The sequence below is a fragment of the Bos grunniens genome, chromosome 25 (assembly GCF_055505025.1).
Source record: "Bos grunniens cultivar Pamir isolate PY7600 chromosome 25, Bosgru_T2T1.0, whole genome shotgun sequence".
NCBI lineage: Eukaryota > Metazoa > Chordata > Mammalia > Artiodactyla > Bovidae > Bos > Bos grunniens.
Genome location: NC_141189.1, coordinates 3906505 through 3929429, shown reverse-complemented (window position 1 = coordinate 3929429; position 22925 = coordinate 3906505).

Below are 22925 nucleotides of genomic sequence, written 5' to 3'. Positions count from 1 at the left end.
GCTGAGATGGAAACAAAAAACACACATAGGAAGAAAGTGAATAAAATAATGTCATTAAAAACATATTCTAAAAAATAGAAAAGAAGGAAAATAAAAACATATTCTAGGATGATGCTCTCAACGAGAACAGATCATTTCTAGATCTATTAAAAAATTGTTCACTGCCTGTTAATTCCAGAGGCAAGTTGCAAGATTCTATACAAGATATGATGACCTATTTCGGTTAGAAAAAGTCCTTCCTGGGGCAAGTCGGTGCAGAGCAAAATCTGGACCAACGCAAGTACACAGCAGACTTTGGTGGAGGGGTCTTTAGGGGACTCTTTAGGGGAGTGGGCTACTAAAATGAGGCTGGGGCTTCCCTGGTGGTCCGATGGCTATGGCTCTGAGCTTCCACCGCAGGGGGCACACATTTGATCCCTGGTTGGGGAAGTAAGGGGCTTCCCTTGTGGCTCAGACGGTAAAGAGTCTGCCAGCAAAGCGGGAGACCTGGGTTCAATCCCTGGGTCAGAAAGACCCCCTGGAGAAGGAGATGGCAACCCACTCAGGTATTCTTGCCTGGAGAATCCCATAGACAGAGGAGCCTGGCGGGCTACAGTGCATAGGGCCGCACAGAGTCAGACACGACTAAGCAGTTAACACACACGGGAAGTAAGGTCCCACACGTTATACGGCTTGGCCAAAAGAAAAACAAAAAAAACATACATTTCTTGAAAAAAAGATAAAAAGACTGGATTCCACGAGAAGCAACGTTTGGGTAGTTCAGACCATTGCTGGGGTGGCAATGGACCCCCCTCAAATTAAGGTGGTGGGGGAGAGCCTGGAGCCAGTCCTGGGAGCGGGTGGTCCAGACCCTCCTCCCTAAGTGTGGGGACAATGAGCTGTCCCATGACGCCTTGGTGGTCTGAGAAAATTCTTCAAAGACGGAGCCCAGTTTTCACCAGAGAAGCCATGAGCTCGGTGCTTCGTTACCTCATTCTCCAGAAAAAACCGCGGAGGCTCGGCTCCCTCCCCAACAGCCGTGGCCTGCCCACCGGCCAGCCGCTCTGGGCCCCTCGCCCGGGACACTCAGTCTCAAGCCATGGAGCAGTGCCCCCTGTTCCGAGGGCAGGGTGTGGAAAGCCTGTGTTTCTTTTAAACTTTTCTTTAAAAAAAAAAATCAGTACAGAAAATCACAGAAAACAAACAGCTTGATGAGTTAGCATAATGTACTGAGAGGCAGGGCTTCCCCGGTGGCTCAAACAGTAAAGAATCTGCCTGCAATGCAGGAGACATGGGTTCGATCCCTGGGTCGGGAAGATCCCCTGGAAAAGGGCATGACAACCCCACTCCAGTATTCTTGCCTGGAGAATCCCACGGACAGAGGAGCCTGGCGGGCTGCACCCGATAGGGTCACCCAGACTCCGACACAACTGAAGCACGCGCTGAGAAGCAGAGTTCTTCAGCTCCAGCCTTGACCACCTGCCTCGCCCTCCTGTGCAGGTGGCCCTGATTTGACGGTCCTCAATGACACTGCAGCCCAGTCTCGCAGTTTTCGTTGCTGTATCTTCAGATCCTGTCCAGGGGGTCCCGTCTGTCCCTTTCTTTCCTGAACAGTTAATATTTGGAGCACCCGAGCCAGCCCACCTGGAGAATTCCCCACGGTCTGGATTTTTCCTGACCGCATCCCTTGGTGCCGATCTGCACGGCCTGTGTTTCTTGCCGATGGGCAGCTGGATCCAGAGGTTTGATCAAACTCGGACTCAGTTCTTCATCATTAACAGTTTTTTTTTTTTTTTTTGTCTTAAATGTAATATTTGGAGTAGGAATATATATTCAAGTGACTCAATAATGAGTAACAGGAGTGGCCCTGGTGGCCTCGTGGTTAGGGTGCTGTGCTTTCGTTGCTGGGGCCTGGGTTCAATCCCTGGTCAGGAGTCTGAGCTTCTGTGAGCCAGGCAGCCTGGCAAAACAAACAAACAGAAGAGGAAATTTCCCAACGGTCCAGTGGTTGAGACTTGACCCTTTCGCTGCCGGGGCCCCCTTTAATCCCTGGTTGGGAAACGTGCACCCTGCAGGCAGGCTGTGCGGTCAGGCCACAACACGAACAAAAACAATGAATAAGTCTGAGAAGATTCCTGGTGAGGTGGCCCTTTCTTACTCCTGTCCCCCAGGCCCCCAGTTCACCACCCATTCCTCTCTTCCCAGGGAACCACCACTTTGATTCTTTATATCGGCCTTAATATGATTATTGACTCCATCCCTGCCCCTCTTTTAACCACCGTACCCATCTTTAATTGCACAGCTCCGTGGCACTGAGTACTCTCACACTTTGCAGCCATCCCCACCACCCATCCTCGGAGCTCTTCATCTTCCCTAACTGAAACTCCATCCCCAGGAAACGCTCACTCCCCCCATCCCTCCCCAGCCAGACCGGGCCCCCATCCATCTGCTTCCTTCTCTGTAGTTTGACTATTGTAGGTAATTCATGTAAGTGGAATCATATAATGCTGTGGTCTACATATTTGTGGCCCTACCCATAAATTTATGAGCTTCCCTGGTGGCTCGGATGGTAAAGATTCTGGTCCAAGAGACCTGGGTTCGATCCCTGGGTCGGAAAGATCCCCGGAGAAGGAAATGGTTACCCATTCCAGTGTTCTTGCCTGGAGAATTCCATGGACAGAGGAGCCTGGTGGGCTACAGTCTATGGGGTTGCAAAGAGTTGGACCTGACTGAGGGAAATTTATATATTGAAATCCTAACCCCCACAGAGATGGTATTATGAGGTGGGGCATTTGGGAAGTGATTAGGTCATGAGGACAGAGCCTTCACAAATGGGGTAAGTGCCTTGTAGGCAAGACCTCAGAGAGATCCTTTGCCCACCGAAGACATAAGATCCAAATACGTCAAAGCTTTTCAAAGCTCCTATAGATAACTCATTCTTCGGCTATTTGGTTAGTCTCTTATCTATTTATTTACCTCTTATTCTGGTTAGTCTGTTACTTGTTCCAACTGTTATTCATTGCCTCAGGCAGCTGCAACATTAAAACACTTGCTTGTAATTGTTTTAGATAAAGGCCCCTCTGTGAAATACTTTTTAGCACTGAGTGAGCTCTGACTTAGGTTAAATAAAGGTAATTTTTTCCAATGAGGTCTTCCATGGAACCACCAGATGTGTCCAAAAATGCCAGGTTTTTTAAAAATAAAGCTTTGGAAGAGCCTCAGCTCTGTTCTACTTCTTCAGGGGCTGGGAATGTGGGCTGTTAGTTTTCAAAGCTGTTGCTGAGCTAGACAAAGGAAGGTGGGATAGGACAAATTACAAATCCACAAAGCTTGATTCCTACTGGAAATCAGTTGATTTTCTTGATTAAACACTCCCCTGGTTGCTGCAAGCCTCTGGTTAATTTCCAGCGTTCTGCAGAAGTTGCTTTTGATCATTTCTGCCAGTCTTCTCCATTGATTTTCTCAGGGATGAGCTTTTGAAGGTTCTTGCTCAGTCACTTTTCTCCTATCACCTCCCTATTCAGTTTTGACAGCTGTGTGGTATTCCACTGGATGGATGTGTTATCATTTATTTAACGCATCCCCTGTGGTTGGAAATTTAGATGGTTTTCAGTCTTTTGTGATTACTTGCAATGCTACAAATTAATCCCTTGAGTATCTGTCATTTTACACATGTGCGTGTATCTATAAAATAAATTTCTAGAAGCGGGAATAGCTAAGTCAAAAAATATATACATTTGTCATTTTGATAGATATACTGCCCAGATTGTCTTCCACGGGGATTGGCTGAACCAATTTACATTCCCAGCAGCCCTGTACAAGGAGAAGGAAATGGCAACCCACTCCAGTGTTCTTGCCTGGAGAATCCCAGGGATGGGGGAGCCTGGTGGGCTGTGGTCTGTGGGGTCGCACAGAGTCGGACACGACTTAGGAGTAGTAGTAGCAGCAATGTACAAGAGTCTGTTTCCCACAGCCTTGCCAGCAGAGGGTGTTCTCTAACTTTCAGATTTTGGAAGCTTGGTGGGTGAAAAACAGTATCTCTGTGTAATTTAACTGAGCATTTCTTTTATGAGCAAAGTTGAGCATCTTTTCAGGTTTTATTTATACACTTTTTTTGTGCCACATGGAGTGGCTTGTGGGAGTCTCAGTTCCCCAACCAGGGATTGAACCCAGGCCCTTAGCAGCAAAAGAGCTGCATCCTAACCACTGGACTGCCAGGAAAGTTCCAAATGAACATTATTTTATTAGGGGAGAAAAAAAAAATGATTTAAAAACTGAATTCAGCATGATAACAGCAATTAACAGGGAAAGTCTGAACCAGGTACAGAAATAACGCAGAAGAAGAGGCTCATTCTGCCTGGAAGGGCCAGGGAGAAAGCGCTCCTAGACTGAAGTCAGTGTGCTCTGGAGTTGAGGGGCTCATCAAAGGTTGCCAGAGTCAAACCCCAGCAGAGTTAAAAGCAAAACCAACCAACAGGAGACAACTGGTACCCAGATGTGCCCAAGCCTGGCTCATCTGACAGCCATGCCCCCAAGGAGGGCTCAGGGTCCTGACCTTGCCCCCAGAGGGCAGAAGCAGCCAGTGTAGGAGCTTAAAGCATCTGGGCTTGAACTGTCTCCGGTCCGCTGAGAGCAAGACGTGCCCGTGGTAAGAAGGGCTGGAAAGCACACATTTATTTCTATAAAAATAAAGGCCCTCGGGAATTGCCTATGGCCCAGAGGTTAGGGCTTGGCACTCTCACTGCCGTGGCCTGAGTTCAGTCCCTGGTTGGGGAAGTAAGATTCTACCAGCTGCATGGTGTGACCAAAAAAAAAAAAAAAGGCCCTCATTTCCCTAATACAGAGAGCACCTATGAATCAGCATGAAAAAATAACAGAACAATGAAAACCCCAGTGGCCTTTAAAATACCTGAAAAGTTGGGAAAGAAAGTGAAGTCGCTCAGTCGTGCCCAACTCTTTGTGACCGTATGGATAGTATCCTGCACCAAGCTCCTCTGTCCATGGGATTTTCAAGGCAAGAGTACTGGAGTGGGTTGCCATTTCCTTCTCCAGGGGATCTTCCCAACCCAGGGATCGAACCCAGGTCTCTCACATCGTAGACAGACGCTTTACCGTCTGAGCCACCAGACGCTTTACCGTCTGAAAACATGGGAACTCCCTGGCAATCCAATGGTTATGACTCTGCACTTTCACTAAGATCCTGCAAGCTGTTCAGCATGGCCAAATAAATAATAATAATAATAATAAGTAATGTTCACTTGGAAAATCTAATTAGTGTAGGTTAACAACAAAAAAATAATTCAAGTCCCAATATTAATATTTTGGAGTATAACTTCCTATCCTTTCTTTTTGGAGTATTATGTGTATGTGTGAGAAAATAAAGATGGAGTTATACCCTACAAACAACTTTACCCAATGTTCTTTTTTTGGCCAGGAAGCATTCAGGATCTTAGTTTCCTGACCAAGGATCGAACCCATGCCCCTGGAGTGGAAGTATGGAGTCTTAACCACTGGGCCGCCAGGGAAGCCCCTGACCAGTGTTCTCTTTGATTGCTTATGTGGTGCACAGGTTTCTGCCTCACCTAAGCTGCTATGCTGTGATTTGTGACAGCTTTAATGACTGACGCACGCTGCTGACCGATCCCCAATGGTTGGACATCTAGCTTGTCTCCAGCTTTGTGCTTTTGTAAATGGTGCTGCAGTGAGCAGCCTTATAAACTTAGTATTGTGCATAACTTTCTCTTCAGGACAGAAAAGCAATCTTAGAAATAAAAGATGTTTAGAATTTGAGGTGTCAGCACACACTGCTTTGTTCACCCCCATCTCCCTGGTCATAGGGCTTCCTATCACGTGGCTCCCTGGCCCCTCTGGCCTCAGGGGCCAGGGCTCCTCTGGCCCCTCCCCGGATGGTGAGACCCCTTCGCCCGCCACGAGAGGACCCTGCTCACCCTCCCTGTCTGAGCACTCAGGCTGGGCACACGGGGAGGGGCAGGGGCTGTTTGCCACGAGTCAGGCTCTGGGAAGCCTCGTGTCTGTAAAAACAAAATCTGAGGCTAGGGATCTTTGTTCCTAACATGTGTTTAAACTTCTAAACGTTAAAACCAACCAACCAAGCCCTGGACACAGCAGTGCCGTCGCCTCACGCACACTGGCCTGTGGTTTTACGTGGATATGGGTCGTGCTGGGCCGGGAGGTCACGCCCGAGGGTCAGTGACACACCCGGGGGTGGGAGAGAAAAGAAGTGGTCTAGAGTCCTAACACACCGGCGTGCTCGCCCACCTGCACCCCCTGCAGGTCAAGGCTGCTGCAGGGCCCTCTGTGCAGCTTGTAGTCTGAGCTCTTGGGGGTCGCACCTCCCCAGGCCCAGCGCACAGTAGGTTCCGTGTGGGGTTTGGGGGCCTGGGCCGTGGACCCTGGGATGGCTCTGAGCCAAGTGCTGCCATCCCCCTGGAGATGAGGGAAGCCGGCTCAGACGAGGCCCCTGGGCCCAGGGTGGGGGGAGGCAGCCGGGCACCCCAGCCTTGCCCACTGCCCCCAGCCCGCCGCCCCCTGCGAAGGCCCCTGAGGCCCTGGAGCGTTTGTTCTCAGGTTGCAAAGCTTTTTTCTTTTCCCTCTGTCCCTGGCCCGTGATTTTTTTTTTCCTTTCATTTTGGAAGCAGCACTGTGCAGAGATAATGGTGCTTCTGGGAAACGAGGCTGAGAGTCTTGTTTGTTCAAAGAAAATATTTTTCTTCCACACACAAGTGCTGTGTTTACGCCGTAAATCGCCCTCCTCCACCACTGTCCTCCTGCCCCTCTTTCTTCTGGCTTCTGTCCCTCCTCAAGTTGGGCCCAGGCAGGGGCAGGTGGGATCTTTAAGCCCTCCTTCCTGGAAGCGGAGTCCTGAGCACGCTCGCCCCCACCCCGCTGTAGAGGGGTTAGGGGCCCGGGGATGCTCTGGTTGAAGGGGGGCTGTCATGGGTCCTAGAGGGCCCCCCCAACTGGTCACAGCCGGGTCCCCCACCTGGTCGGGGGCTCCCTAGCCACAAGCCTGCCCATGAGAGGCTTTGCGTACATATCTGAGATGCTCCAGGCCTGACCGCCCATGGGCAGAGCCCTTGGGGTTGGGGAGGACCCTCAGCCTCCGTCCTCGGCCTGTGCTCTAGGGTCGCTGAGGCTGGGGTGACCTGGTGGCAGATCCTGGGGGTGCCACGGCCCCCTCCCCAGCCCCAGAGCAGCTGTCTCTCCTTCCCCCAGAGCTCTCGGGACTCTTCCAGCTCCCAGCCCAGGCCTGCCCAGCCCACGGGGCACAGCTTCCAATTCTCCTGACCCACCAAAGCCACAGAAGGCCGTGTGCAGCCCTGCCCCCCGGCCCACCCTCACACACACACACACACACACAGGTCCCGCCTGCCCTGAGGCACCTGCAGAGCCTGGGGTCCCTCTGGCCGCGGCCTCCGTGTCCTCCTGAGCGCCCCCAGGCCAGGCTCCGCGTCACCTGCCCACACTTGTCCCCCTGTTCACCTGCTGAGGCACGTCCACCTAGCTTCCAGGATTTGGCCGTTACGAATAAAGCTACTCTGAACAGTCATGTGCAGGATCTCCTGTGGATGTCAGCTCTCATTTCTCTTGGGTAAATAAATTCCTTGGAGGAGAATGTTGTATCGTGGTAGGTGCCTGTTTAACTTGTAAGGAAACTGCTGAACTGTTGCCCAAAGGGATGGCGATATTTGCACTCCTCCCAGCTGGCTGCGATGCCATCCAACCATCTCATCCTCAGGATGGCATCTCCCGCTCCATGGACATGAGTCTGAGCAAACTCTGGGAGATAGTGAAGGACAGGGGAGCCTGGCGTGCTACAGTCCGTGGGATCGCGAAGAGTCGGACACGACTGAGCGACTGAACAACAGCAGCAGCTGACTGTGAGGGCTCCTGCTGGCTCACGTCCGTGCCAGCCCTCGGTGCGGTGACTCTCGCCTTTCAGCGGCGCGAGGGCATGCGTGTCCCCACATGGCTTCCATTTGCATCTCCCTAGTGACTAGTGATGTTGAACATCTTTTCATGCGCTTATCTGACATGAGTGTGTCTTTGGTGAAGTATCTGTTCAAATATTTTGCCCGTTTTTTCCCAGTTGGGTTATTTGTCTTACTATTGTGTAAAAGTTGTTGTTTCCTAACAGCTGAACAAATCATTTGTCAGATATATCTTTTCTCCCAGGCCGTAACTTGCCTTTTTGGCTTTTTAACATGATGTTTTTCAAAGAGCAAACTTTAAAAATTTCTTTTGATGAAGTCCAATTTACGGATTTTTTTCTTTTATATCGACTTTTTGTATTGTTTTTTCAGAACTTTTTCCCAAACCCAAGGCCACTAAGAATTTTCTCTTATGTTTTCTTCAAGAAGTTGTGTAGCTTTAGTGCTTACTTTTAGTCCTGTGATCCATTCTTTTTATTAAACACATTCACATCCTTGTGCAACCATGACCACCCTCGTCTCCAGAACATTTTCATCCTTCCAAACTGCTCTCTGAACCCGTTAAACACCAACTCCCCCGTGCCTCCTCCCCCAGCTCCTGACAACCACTGTTCTACTTTCTGTCTCAATGAATGTGATGCTCTAAGGACCGGACTTAGGTAGAATCATACAATGTTATTTTGTGATGGGTTTAATCCACTCAGCCTAATAATGTCCTCAAGATTCATCCATGCTGTAGTGGGCATCAGAATTTCCTTCCTTTTTAAAAGGCTGAAAAAAGCATTCTATTGCACAGGCGGACCGCATTTGTTAAACTGTCGAGGGACACCTGGATTGTGCCCACCTTTTGGCTCTTGTGAATAACATTGCGATAAACAAATATCTCTTCAGGGACCTGCTTTCAGTGCTTGTGAGTGTAGATCCAGTAGAACCGCTGGATTGTGTGGTGGTGACTCTACATTTAATTTTTGAGAACCTCCACGCTGGTTTCCCCCTCGGCTGCATTCTCCATTTTAGACTCCCACCAACAGCGCACAAGAATCCCAATTTCTCCGCATCCTTGCCAACACTTGTTGTCTGTTTTTGTCTGTGTTAGTGGCTATCCTAGTGGGTGTGAAGCGGTTATCTGTTTGTGTTCTTTTTTTTTTTTTTTTTAATTTATTAAGTGAAAGTTGCTCAGTCGTGTCTAACTCTTTGTGGCCTCATGGACTATACATTCATGGAATTCTCCAGGCCAGAATACTGGAGTGGGTAGCCTTTCCCTTCTCTAGGGGATCTTCCCAACCCAGGGACCGAACCCAGGTCTCCCACGTTGCGGGCGGATTCTTTACCAGCTGAGCCACAGGGAAGCCCAGTTTGTGGTCTTGGTTTGCATTTCTGTGATGCTTGGTGATGTCCAGCATCTTTTCATTTCCTTACCGGCCATTTGTCTGTCTCCTTTAGGAAAATGTCTATCCAAGCTTGTTGCCCATTAAAAATTTTTTTTTTTTAATTTTTATCTTTTCCTTTGCCCAGTTTTGAATCCAGTTTGTGCATGTTGTTGAGTTGATGATCTTTTCCTAATCTTACTCTAGACCATCCTCAGCTGTCCAGCCCCAGGAAATCGTCACCACCCCACTGAACACCCCTCCCTCCTTCCTCCTGAGGTTGCTGGCTCCCCAAACCTCAACTCCTGCTGCCTTCTTCACCCACAGGAGTCACCTTCTCCCTGCTCCATGCAGGCATGGTAGACTTCATCTTCTGCACCTATGGAGGCCAGTTGGGGTTTAACTGGACAATGTACAGTCAGCCAGTGAGGGGGTATTTCTGTCTTCATTTTTTTTTTTTTTCATCTAGAGTGTATTTAATGTCAACTAGGTGTAAGATACAGTGAAAGCTATGGTTTTTCCAGTAGTCATGTATAGAGATGAGAGTTGGACCATAAAGAAGGCTGAATGCTAAAGAACTGATGCTTTTGAACTGTGGTGTTGGACAAGACTCTGGAGAGTCCCTTGGACTGCAAGGAGATCAAACCAGTCCATCCTAAAGGACATCAGTCCTGAATATTCATTGGAAGGACTGATGCTGAAGCTGAAGCTCCAATACTTTGGCCACCTGATGCGAGGGCCTGACTCATTGGGAAAGACCCTGGTGCTGGGAAAGATTGAGGGCAGGAGGAGAAGGGGATGACAGAGGATGAGATGGTTGGATGGCATCACCCACTTGATGGACGTGGGTTTGAGCAAACTCTGGGAGATGGTGAAGGACAGGGAGGCCTGGCGTGCTGCAGTCCAGGTGGTTGCAGAGTCGGACACGACTGGGCGACTGAACAACAGCCAGGTGTTAGACGTTGAGCCGGGATTTCAGTTGTGTACTCGAGTTTATGTTGCAGAAGGAACAAAAGGAGGCAGTGTTGGCTGGCCCCCAAGATGGCCCCCGGTGATCCCAGCCTCCTGGTATTTCCTCCCATGAGGTCCCCTCCTGTACTGGGTGGGCCTGACCTAAGTAACAGGATATTGCAGAAATGGTGGAGGCTAAGTCAGAAGGACGGGGAGGCCTGGCATCCATGGGGTGTCAAAGAGTCAGACACGACTGAGCGACTGAACTGAACTGAAGTCAGAAAAGACATTATAGCTCATTTCCCTCCCTTGGATCACTTGCCCCGGGGGAAGCCAAGTGCCGTGTTGGCAGGATGCTCAAGAAGCCTTGTAGAGCAGTCCACATGGTAAAGAACTGAGGCCTCCTGCCTGCGGCCATGAGAGTTACCCACCTGGGGTGTGGAGCCTCCAGGCCGGCCAAGCCTTCTGATGACTGCAGTCCCAGCCAGCAGCTTGACTGCAACCTGGGGGGAGACCCTGGGTCAAGAACCACACAGCTGAGTTGCTCCTGGATGCCTTCTGCACCGGAACCCCTGTGAGGTAACAAATGCTTATTGTTTATTTTTCTTTGTTTCTGTTTTTTAAAAAATATTTATTTACTTATTTGGCTGCACCAGGTCTTAGTTGCAGGATGCAGAATCTTCAGTTGCAGCAGGTGGGATCTAGTTCCCTGACCAGGGATTGAACCCACGTCCCCTGCATTGGGAGTGAGGAGTCTTAGCCACTGAGCCACAAGGGAGGTCTCTGCTTATTATTTTAAACTGCTAAGTTTCAGGGTAATTTATTGTCCAGAAACGAATAATGCCTGCAGGTCTTCCCTGGTGGTACAGTGGATAGAAATCCACCTGCCAATGCAGGGGACCCGGGTTCAATCCCAGGTCCAGGAAGATTCTACGGCAGCTAAGCCTGTGCACCACACCACTGAAGCCTTCATGCCCTAGAGTCTGCACACTGCCACGGAGAGCAGCCCCCGCTGGCCCCAGCTACAGAAAAGCCCGTGTGTAGCAAGAAGACCCAGTGTAACCAAAAATAAGTAAATGAAAATTGAAACCAAAACAAAACAAATAATGCCTTCAGATGTCTATATAAATAACTATTCCAAGGTAGGGAGTGATAAAGTTCACCAGACAGGGACAGATAAACCCTTATAGGATTTGAGTGGTGGGAGAAGTGTTTTCCATATGCAGGAATCAGTAGAGGCCTTCATGGAGGAGGTGCGAATGACAACTACTACTCAAAGCTATGAACTGAAGTGTCACTTGGAGGAGAGGGCAGGTGAAAGGGGAGAGAAGGGAGGAGACAGGTGCCCAGTTGACAGAGGTCACCCCGTGTATCCTCAGCTCTTGGCCTTTTTGTTTTAGGGGTTTTCCTATGGTTGTGTGCGTGTGCTCACGCTCAGTCATGTCCAACTTTTTGCAACCCACTGGGCTGTAGCCCACCAGGCTCCTCTGTCCATGGGATTTCCCAGGCAAGATTACTGGAGTGGGGTGCCGTTTCTTTCTCCAGGGAATCTTCCCGACCCAGGGATCCAACCTCCATCTCTTGTGTCTCCTGCATTGGCAGGCAAATTCTTTGCCACTAAGACAGCAGGGAAGCCCCGTTCTTATGGTTATATTAAATTTAAGTAGCTTATGTGTATGATCATAGTAGCTTATATTTATGAGTTACTCACTACGTATCAAGTGGTCTTGCAGGCCTTCTCCATCCATTCATTCGGAGAAGGCGATGGCAGCCCACTCCAGTACTCTTGCCTGGAAAATCCCATGGATGGAGGAGCCTGCTGGGCTGCAGTCCATGGGGTCGCGAAGAGTCGGACACGACTGAGCGACTTCACTTTCACTTTTCACTTTCACGCATTGGAGAAGGAAATGGCAACCCACTCCAGTGTTCTTGCCTGGAGAATCCCAGGGACGGGGAAGCCTGGTGGGCCACCGTCTATGGGGTCGCGAAGAGTCGGACACGACTGAAGCGACTTAGCAGCAGCAGCAGCATTCATTCATTTAACTCTCACAGCCTGTGAAGCGGATGACATGGTCTTCCCCATATTTAACCAGCTGGCCACCAGCTTTCACAGTAGCATAGTCCATGGGGCCTGCAACTATAGGCCCCCACGTGATACTGAGTGCCCTGCAGGTTGGCTTTTGTATTTTGTCTCCCGACTTTTGGGATCAGCTGTACATTTGATTGGGCGACTTCTATGCCCTGGTGCCAGTTATTCAGTGGACCAGACCTGGGCCAAGGTAGAGCCCAGTTGCCCGTCTCTGCAGATCTGTCTCCAGAATGTTCATCAGTAGCCCCAGTAGAATCCTGCTCCTGGTCTGAGATTCCAAGGCAGACAGGCATTTGCTAGTGAATGCCCTCTAAGCACCCTCCACCACCCCTGGGAGCAGTCCGTGTTGGCATTTCTGCTCTGCTTAGGTTCAAGGACTTCCCTGGTGATCCAGTGGCTAAGACTCTGTGTGTTCAACGCAGGGGGCCTGGGCTCCATCCCTGGCCAGGGAACTAGATCCCACATGTGGCAACTAAAGATCCCACATGCCACGACTAAGACCCAGCAGAACCAAATAGATAAAAATAAAGAAATAAATAAGTGTTTTAAAAAAAAAGAACTTAAATATTTTCCCAGGTAGCTCAGTGTAAAGAATCCACCTGTCTTGCAGGAGACACAGGTTCAATCCCCAGGTTGGGAAGATCCTCTGGAGGAGGAAATGGCAACACATTCCAGTATTCTTGCCTGGAAAATCCCATGGACAGGGGAGCCTGGTGGGCTACAGTCCATGGGCTCGCAGAGTCAGACACGACTTAGCAACTATGCAACAAAATTATTTTTGCACAGGTGGGTTCCCCTCTTCGGCTCCCCGCCCCTCTTGACCTCCAGCTGCTTAGGGGTGCAACCTCTCCAGAACGAGAAAGGCCTGGAGGAGCCCACGGGCCTGTTCATGCCCAGCTGTGTCCTCGGGGGGGCCGCGCAGATGCCCCGGAAACGCCAAGCACTTGTCCCCGTAGGCTCGCTGCTGTGTCGCCTGGCAACCGTGGCTGCTCCTTATCAGCCCCCAGACGCACTCCAGCCAAATCCTGAAACGGTCCCACCTGTTTTTCAGTTTGTGGTTTAGAGTTTTTTTAATTTTATTTTAGGAAGTGAAATGAACAACACTCGTTCTGGAAGGGGAAGATAAGGCTCGGATCCACCAGCGCGGTGTCTGCTGGAAAGAAATCTCTTTTAACTCATGGGCAGGTTTCCAGCGTGGCTCGGGTGGTGTGGAAGCTGGCGGCACCATTGCTGCGAATTGGCCGGCGGGTGGTGGGCATGGGCCAGCCAGGCTGGGGTGGCATTCCACTGGGCCAGGGCTTGGAGGTCTGATGAGCAAGGGGCTGGACCCTATCCCCAGGCCGGCCACCTGCTCCTCCCCTCCACCCGCTCCGGGCCACTTGGGGCATTTGTGGGGCATTGCAGGCCTTTGCTATCCAAGGGTTAATTTTTCCAGACCTTCTGTTGCTTTTTACAATAGAGCTTGAGCCTCCCTGACACTGAAAAGGCTTTTATTGCCTTTATTGCCATATGGAAACTGTTTTGCTGTCTGGCTTCTGAGGTGGTCTCATTGCTATGCTGAGTCTCTGGGGGAACTCACTCCCACCCTCTGTGTCAGGGTGCATTTGAGAGCAAATAGTAGAAAAACAAAGCTCAAAAGGGCTTCACAATAAAGGGAATTTATGTAATAAAGAACTGGCATGGTAGACTTCAGGTCAGGATTGATCCAGCAGCTCAGTTGGTATCTCGTAAGGACTCAGTTTGGGATAGCTACTGGCAAACTGGGCTGTGGGAGTCCCTCTTTATTCCTACTCCTGAAGCAAGCCTGTGGGCAGGCGGGTGAGAACTCCCTGGTTTGCTCAGACCGGTCAGGGCCCGCCCAAACCATGGGGCTCCCACAGAATGGGGGTGGGACAGGTCGAATTTCAGGACCGCAAAGTGTTCCCTAAATCCTTTTCTGATACACAAGCATCATGACTGTTGTGGATCTGACTTGAGTAGAGCTGACCCGGGCTGTTCTCTGACTGCCAACCTGCGAGTCTTTGTGTTCTCAGCGGGGACAACCCTGCTCTGAGCCTCACGCCCCACCCCCTGTGCCCCCCTCCACCACGCCTGCCCCCTTTCAGGTCTCCCAATACCTGACCTCACGCCCCACCCCATGGGCCCCTTCCACCACGCCTGCCTCCTGTTAGGTCTCCCAATATCTGACCCACACACAGCCTTGGCACAGGCTGTTCCCTCTGCCTGGAGGGCCAGAGACAGAGAGAGACAGACCAAGAGGCAGAGAGAAGTCAGGTCAACAGGTCGACAGGGGCCGGGCGAAGAGGACAGAGGCCCACAGCGAGAGAGAAAGTGAGAAGGAGAGCCTGGGAGGCTGGGTTGTGCCGCTGACCGGAGTGGAGTGGCTCCGGCCTGATGTGTGGGCCCGTCTTCATGGCCGTGGCTGTGGCCAGACTTGGCTGGGTTCGCCTGACCTTCGGCTGCTTCTCTGGGCGGGGACGACGGAGAGGGGGCCCTGGCTATGCTCAGGGACGCCATTTGAACGATGACTGGGGGGGGTCCAGTTCCAGCCCCTCCTCCCGCTCTGCCGTGGGACCAGCCTCCTCTTTGGGGCCCACTGAAGTTGGAGGCTTCCAGGGCCTTTCTGAGCACTGGTGTGGAGGCCACCAGCAGGCGGCCGGGGCAGGTGCTGGCCAGACCCCCAGGGTGGCCGGGCATCCCCACCGCCGAGGGGTCCCGAGGTTTGGTGGCCATCGGAGGAAGGGTGGTCCTCCCTCCACCTCCAGGGTCTCTCCAGGATCACTGAGTCATCAGTTTCAGATGGGCCCCACCTGACAAATGCAGATGGCGGACCAGCCCGAGACCCTGGGGACCTTGGGGTGGGACCGGGGCTCCGGCTTCATGGCGCTGCCCCTTCCTCCCTGCTCCTCTGGCCCACAGCTCCATCTCAAGGGAGAAGGCAGCCCAACGTCCATCAGCAGACCCTGCCTCTCTGAGGAGCCACCTCAGGGGTCTCCAGAACAGCCCCGTAGGCTCCTTCTGTCTGTGTATTGAGGTCCAGTGCAAGGACTGGGGACAGTGGGCTCTGGTCAATGTGGTGGCCATGCAGGGCGCGCCAGGTCAGGTTGATGGCAGGGTGGGCTGAGTCTCCCTGTAATCCCACAGGGCCGGGTCAGCAGGCCCAGGGAGACCCCCGGAGCAGGGGGAGGGGCCAGGGAAGGTGGGAGTGGGCCTGGGAGAAGGAAGGGGTGAGAGGGTGCCATGCCATCCAGGGTGCGGCTCGGACATGGCAGGGGCCCCACAGTCACGACAGTGCCAGGGGGCACCTGGCAGGGGGTGGGACAGCCCCAGACAATGCATGACCCAGGGAGGTCACAGCCGGTGGAATGTTCTGGAAGGCTTAGCTGATGAGCCAGAGGAAGCTGGGAAAGCCGTCTGGAGCGTGGCGTGCGTGGCCGTGACAAGGCGCATGTGGCTGCAGGGCCACAGAGGAGCTGGGGGCCCACCCTGGGCAGTGACCGCCGCCCAGGCGAGGGTGTCAACGAGCAGATGGAGTGAGGTGGGCACGGGCCACGACTACCGTGGAGGGGAGCCCCAGGGGAGCATGGGGAGGGGGAGGCCACCTTCTGACAGGGTCCAAGTTGGGTGGCCAGGGGTCACTGTGCCTGAGAGGCAGCCCCGGAAGCGGGGGGAGATGGTGATTCAGCTGGGGGACCCAGTTAGGAGTCAGGGTGCAGACCCCCTGAGCGGTAGGAGGGGGAGGTGGGGGGCAGGGAGCCAGGCGTGGGGGTTGGTGGGGGCGGCAGCCGGCATTTAACGGGATGAATGGGGGCTCCCTGGAAGAGGCAGGCCCTGCTGGCAGCCCTCCTCTTGGGCCTCCGTGCCCCGCCATCCGGCCTGGGCAACCCCGCCCCATTGGCCCCGTGCTGGGGCCTGGGAAGCAAGGTTGGGGTTGCTATGGTGATGGGATAAGTGGCCAGCAGGGGTCAGCAGAGCCTGTAGAACTGGGAGGAGCAGGTGTGGCAGGGTAGGGGGCACCCACGGCCTCTCCCAAGGGCCTCCTCCAACTGTGCCAGGAGAGACCCCTTCAATCCCGCCAGGCCCGGGGGGGCCCTCAGAGTCACCTCTGCGGGAGCCTGGCACAGCTGTCCCGCCATCACCGTGGAGGGGGCAGGGTGCTCTGCTGGGAACAGCAGGATGCTGGGGGTGGGGCCCCGGCACCCCCGGGAGATGGGGCTGGGAGAGGCATCTCCCCGAAGCAGGCTGCTGAGAACCCAGGTTCCTTCAGGGCTCCTGGGCAGAGCATCCAGCTCCGGTTTGCCCACCTGGAAGGCGGTGCCAAGGAGGGTGGTCAAGGGTTTGCCCGGAGTGGGGCCTGGAGAGGGGCTGCCGTCACTGCCTCTCAAGGCCTGGAGGCCCCTCTGGGTCAGAAGCCACTCTGCCCCAGGAAGCACACCCGTGGGCAGCTACATGGGTTCGGTTGGCGGGTCACTGCCGAGGCCCCCTGCTGTACGGCAGCGCCAGCCACTGAGGCCTGCGGGCCGCCTGGCTTTGCTGCCCTTGCTGTGCCCTCACTGAGCCTCAGGTGGGTCTCCGGCCCAGGGGCTCCGTGGGAGGGGCCCCGGAAACCCCTTCCTGCCAGCCCGGCCACAGGACTAAGGCTGCGTGACCGATGCACAGGGAAACAGAGACGGGGCCTCTGGTGTGGGGTGGGGGAGCCGCCCTGCCGCTTTTCCCGCTGAAACTGGATGAATCCTGGGGTCTCCCCACTGTGCTCTCCTCTCGCCTCGCCCCGAGCACCCCCAGGAATGCTGCCAAGGCCGGGAAGTGCCCTCTGCTCTTTTCCTAAACCACGTCTCTGCTGCCTGTCTCCATTCGCTGATTTTATACAGAAACAAATCAAAGAGGCTGAGGAGGGAGGTGGATGGGTGGGGTGGCTCCCCCGAGTCCCTGCCCTCGTGGGGGGTGGCAGAGCAGGCCTGAGGGTCTCTGTGTTCCCTGGGGCCCACCTGGGACCCGTTTGGGGCAGGGAGGCTCAGCTTGGCCCGGTTTGGCCATGGGGACCAACCTCTGGATCCCCGGCCAGAGTCCCAGGGCTCAGAGGACCATGTCTTCCCCTCCCCGGCCAGGCAGGGGGGCTGAGTGCCTGGGGTCTCAGGCTTCCTGCTGTCAGCGGCCTGGAGTGTCCCCTCCCCTGTCTCCCGGCCCGTGCCCCTCCAGGTCCCGCTTCCTCTGGAGTGTCCCCTCCCCTGTCTCCTGGCCCGTGCCCCTCCAGGTCCCGCTTCCTTCCCAGTGCAGTGTCCATCTCTCCAGGGTGCAGACCTTGTCTCTAAGACTAATTTTTTGGTTATAAAGGCGACCGCTTTCATTGTAGAAATGTTGGAAAACAGAAACGTCAGTTGATAATGAATCCGCCTGCAATGCAGGAGACTGCCTCCAGGAGACCCGGGTTTGATCCCTGGGTCAGGAAGATTCCCTGGAGAAGCAGACGGCAGCCTGCTCCAGTATCCTCATCTGGGAAATCCCATGGACAGAGGAGCCTGGCAGGCTAGAGTCCATGCATTGCAAGGGTCAGACGTGACTTAGCGACTAAACCAGCAGAGACGCGTATGCATAGCAAAGCGGACACCGCTGTGTCCTCCTCTGCCTCCACAGCCTGTGCCTGGGTGAGGTGGAAGGGGGCCCAGGGGCTTCTGGAGGAAACCCTCCCCACTTTCCTGACCCTTTAGCTGCCTGAAGTCCCTGCAGAGCCGGGTTGGAGCGGCAGCGTTCCCTTCTCCCTGACCTCAGCGGGTGGAAACATTGAAGTCTGTACCGTTTGGAGGGAGGCCCCTCCCTGAAGCTCCAGATCATGGTGGGCGTGGGAGGCTGCAAGGGAGTGAAAAAGACTCAGAGGGCTCTCCTCTGTCTCCTGCCAGGGAGGGGGCTCTTGGGGAGGGGTCACCTACACTCCACCCAGCCCTGGAAGTGCTTGCAGGCCTGGCCCTGGGCAGAAAGGACTGGTCCAAACACCCCCCACCTATCCGCCCATCCTTCCCCCACCCACCCCTCTGCCCGTCCCCCACCCATCCACCCATTCACCATCCATCCATCTTCCTTCCTTCTTTCTTTCCTTCCACTCACCCATCCAAGGCTGACGGACATCTACTGTCTTAGGTCAACTTTCTGCAAGGGCTCCAGTGTGGGAGGGCTCTCAGGAGGCAGGACCGGGCAGGGGAAATGCCCAGTGAGCATGTGACCTGGGCTGGGGCCTTCTGTCCTCACTGGGGAGCTCTGGGTCATGAGTGGCCTCGTGCTCGGAGGCTGAGGGTCAGCCTTTGAAACCCCCTATTCGTCCATGGTTGGCTGTAGGAGCTTCCCTGGGGCCGCGATGACCAAGGACCACAAAGCAGGCAACTTGGAACAACAGAAACTGGCCTCACAGCTCTGGAGCTACGAGTCTGGAATCAAGGAGGTGTGGGCGGGGACGCTCCCCTTTGCAACCTTTTTGGGAGCATCCTTCCGGCCTCTCCCAGCTTCCGTGTAGTGGTGGTGCTGGTTTAGTTGCTTCAGTCGTGTCTGACTTTGTGACTGTAGCCCGCCAGGCTCCTCTGTCCATGGGATTCTCCGGACAAGAATACTGGAGTGGGCAACCATTCCCTTCTCCAGGGGATCTTCCCAACCCAGGGATCGAACCCAGGTCTTCAGCATCTCAGGCGGGTTCTTTACCAACTAAGGGCTTCCCAGGTGGCGCTAGTGGTAAAGAACCCATCTGCCAATGCAGGAGATGTAAGAGACAGGGCTTGGATGGAGATGTGCTGGGTGATGTTGGGGGGTGGGTTACCTGGGTAGGATTGGGTGGTCTGGGGGGCGTCTCTCCAGCATGGGCGCCAGGCAGGCTCCAGTCCTTCCCTCCCTGAGCTGTTTGCTCATCAGCAGAGTGTGGCCGTCAGCCTCTGGGATGTCCGGGGGGCAGTCCTAGGGATGGACAGGGGCTCCTTGCTGGCCGGGCAGCATAGGACTGGTGCTCTTGCTTTTTTTGGCTGCACTGGCTCTTTGTTGCAGCCCATGGGCTTCATTGCCCGGTGGTACGTGGCATCTTAGTTCCTCGACCAGGGGTTAAACCCACGTCCCCTACGTTGGAAGGCGGATCCTTAACTGCTGGACCACCAGGGACGTCTCAGGCTCATGCTCTTGAAAGGTGTTTTATTTTTGGAAACTGCCAGAGAAACGGGTCTCCCATGACTCATTCCCAGAGCACCTTTGGGTGGGGGAAGGAAGTTGGGGGGGTGCCAGGGCAGCTCCTGGGGAAGCCCCTGCATGCCCCTCCCAGTCAGGCCCTGAGAGGGGAGGCCCTGGGTGAACCTACCACCTCTCTCCTCTGCCCCCTGCCCCACCCCCCTGATCTCAGAGCCCCCTGCGGGGGCAGGAACCCACTTTCAGAGGCCGCTGCCGCCATATTTATTAGAGGAAAATCAGAAAGGACAGATAATGCCAGTAAAAAAGGGAAAAAAGCCTCAGCCGGCCACAAAGCATCCCTCCGCCCGGATGCACTGCAGCCCCCGCGTCTGCGTATGCTCTTCCAGACTCTTTCCTTGGGTGAGAAAAATGAAATTCGGTTCAAAAGACTGTTTATGGAAAACAGATTCTGTGCCCAGCGTTGGCTGAGCAGTGGGGAGCTCAGCCCAGGGGAACCCTGGGGCTGGGGCGGGAGGAGGCGCCGAGACCCCTGTCCCATTTGCTGCCCCCATGGGGTCAGCCTGGGGGCATGGGGCATGGGGCATGGGGGAGCCCTTGGGGTTTCCTGGGGCTGCGGTGACACATGACCACAAACCAGCTGGCTTAAAACCACAGACGTGTGTTCTCTCGCACTGTGCAGACCCAGGTGTCGGCCGGGCTGGGTCCTAGACGCTCTAGGAAGAATCTGGTCCAGGCCTCGTCTCAGCTTCAGTGATGCCCAGCCTCCTTGGCCGGTGGAGGTACGACTAATCTCTGCCCCTGCCTGCACGCACCCTGTGTATGTGCGTGTGTCTCTGTCTCTTAAGTCTTTTTTAAGGACACTCATCATTGAATTCGGGCTTCCCAGGTGGCACAGTGGTAAAGAATCTGCCTGCTGAAGCAGGAGACTCAAGAGAGGAAGGTTCAATCCCTGGGCTAGGAAGATCCTCTGGACAAGGAAATGGCCACCCACTCCAGTGTTCTTGCCTGGAAAATCCCATGGACAGAGGGGCCTGGAGGGCTACAGTCCATGGGGTCACAAAGAGTTGGATACTTAATAAGCACACACGCACGATCGTTGAATTCAAGGCCAACCCTCATGGAGAACAATCTCATCTTAAGATCTTTATCTTAATTATATCTGCAAAGACCTTATTTCCAAATAAAGTCACATTCTGAGGTTCTAGGTGGACATATCCTTTGAGGGGACACCACTCGACGCGTTGCCCGGCTTGGCTGAGGGTGGCAGGGGGACCGAGTGGCCCAGGGTGAGAGGTGGCCTGGCTGTGAGACGCTCAGGGATAAGAGGCACGGTCTTGGCCGACTAGCTGGGTAGATCCCCTTGGCTGGGTTTGGGATTCGATCTGATCAGTGGTGGGCTTCAAGTGTAAAGGGCTGGGCTCCAGGTGGGAGGAGGGGCCCCTTGCCTTCCCAGCAGCCCCTCAAGGAGGGACATGTATTGTGGGTGCTTACCCACTGAGGTCCAGGGTGCCCCACCTATAGAGTAGGCAGCCGGTAGGGATGTCGGAGGTCAGAGATGGGGGAATGGGAGTCCCAGGCTCGGGCAGGCACACGTCCATTGTTCCTGTGGGCACTGCGGGAGATGCCTGGGAGTTTTGGGAGCCTCCCCTCGGGGCTAAAAACGGCCCCAGTTAAAGTGGGAAGCTGGCATCGCCTAGGGCCAGGAGCTGGCCTCTTCCTTGGCAATTTGGATGCTTTTAGAGCCCCAGAGGAGATTAGGTCTCTAGGGACAACTGATTCCAGGAGGAAAAGAACCAAATTAAAGTCGCACGCTGCCCGTTCCAGGCAGCCGGATTTCTGCAGGCACTAAACCTGCCCCCACATGTTAGCCCCGTGGGGAGCCAGACCGGAGGGTCAGTCTGTGCTCTGGGGCCTCCTGGGGCAGAGGCAGGGTGGGGCTAGCACAGCCGGCTTCATCTCCAGGCCCTGGCGGCTGCCAGCTTCAGGCCTGGCAGGGTGGGGGTGTCTAGGCCGCTGGCCGGAGGCGCCGATAAGGTTTTGTGTGGGGCATTATGGGATGCTGGTGGGGTGTGGGGGGGAGCGGTGTCACAGAGGCAGAGTGTCTGTCATGGATGGTGTCCGCACCCACCCAGACTCTCTAAGAGATCCTGCCATCTTTTTTTACATTTTAAAAAGTGGTGATAAGATATATGTAATGTAAAACTCGCCATCTGAGCCATCATCTAGCGTGCAGTCCGGGGGCAGCCATCACCCCCATCATCTCCAGGAATTTCACCTTCTTAAAGTGAAGCTCTGTCCCCAGGAAACCACAGCTCCCCACGCCCTCCCCCAAGCCCCAGGTCACCTCCAGCCCATTTTATGAGTTTGAGCTGAGATCCCTGTGACGCCTGCGGTTTTCTCAGAGGCCTGCCCCAGGTTGGCTTCCCTGGTGGCTCAGAGGGTAAAGCATCTGCCTACAATGCGGGAGACCCAGGTTCGATCCCTGGGTTGGGAATATCCCCTGGAGAAGGCAATGGCACCCACTCCAGTACTCTTGCCTGGAAAATCCCATGGACTGAGAAGCCTGGTAGGCTACAGTCCATGGGGTCACAAAGAGTCGGACACGACTGAGCGACTTCACTTTCACTTTGCCCCAAGGTTACAGCAGCTGCTCGGCCCTGGGGTGGAGCCAGGTCCCTGGAAAGGTCCCCTACCTCCGGGGTCTCCTGAGCCAGGTATGGGGGCTGCCCTCCCTGGGTCGCAGACAAAGCAGGCTTTTGCGTGCAGCCTCGCCCTGGTCTGTCTTGTCCGGGGGCCGGGGAGCTGAAGGCGCCTGAGTGTACACAAGTCAGGGATCAGGGTGGCTTGGCGTGGGCCTCATTTGGGGAAAGGTCGGTCAGTCTGGACATTCTAGGTCTCAGGGCTTTAACCAGCCTCTCCCTCTCACGGAGCCAGCTTGCTCCCTTCCTAGGGGTGGCGTGGGGGAGTCAGGCCTCTGCAAACACACCTGCCCCGCGACTGTTCGCGTTCTATGGCTCTTCCCTGCCTATCAAGGCCCCTTGGTCGAGAGCTGTGGGGTCCCGCTCACCGAGTGCACCCCCTCCCCGTGGGGAGCTCCCCGTGGGGAGCTGGAGACACAGTTGCTGCGGGTGACTGACTCGGGAGTTCCTTTACTCCGGGGCGCTCCCACTTTACAGATGGGGATACTGAGGCCCAGAGATGTGGGGCGACTTGCAGGCAAATCAGTGAGCCCAGAGCCGTGCAGCCCGGGCGGCCAGAGCTTTAGGCCCTGGGGTGGAGCCAAGATGGAATTTCAGGCAGGAGGAGGCAGCTGGAAGGCATTTGTAGAGGTGGGAGGGGGAGTGGGGAGGGGAGGAGTGGCAGGGTGGGGGAGGAGGGGGAAGGGGGGAGGAGGGGGGGGGGAGGAATGAAGAGGAGGAGGGAAGAGAA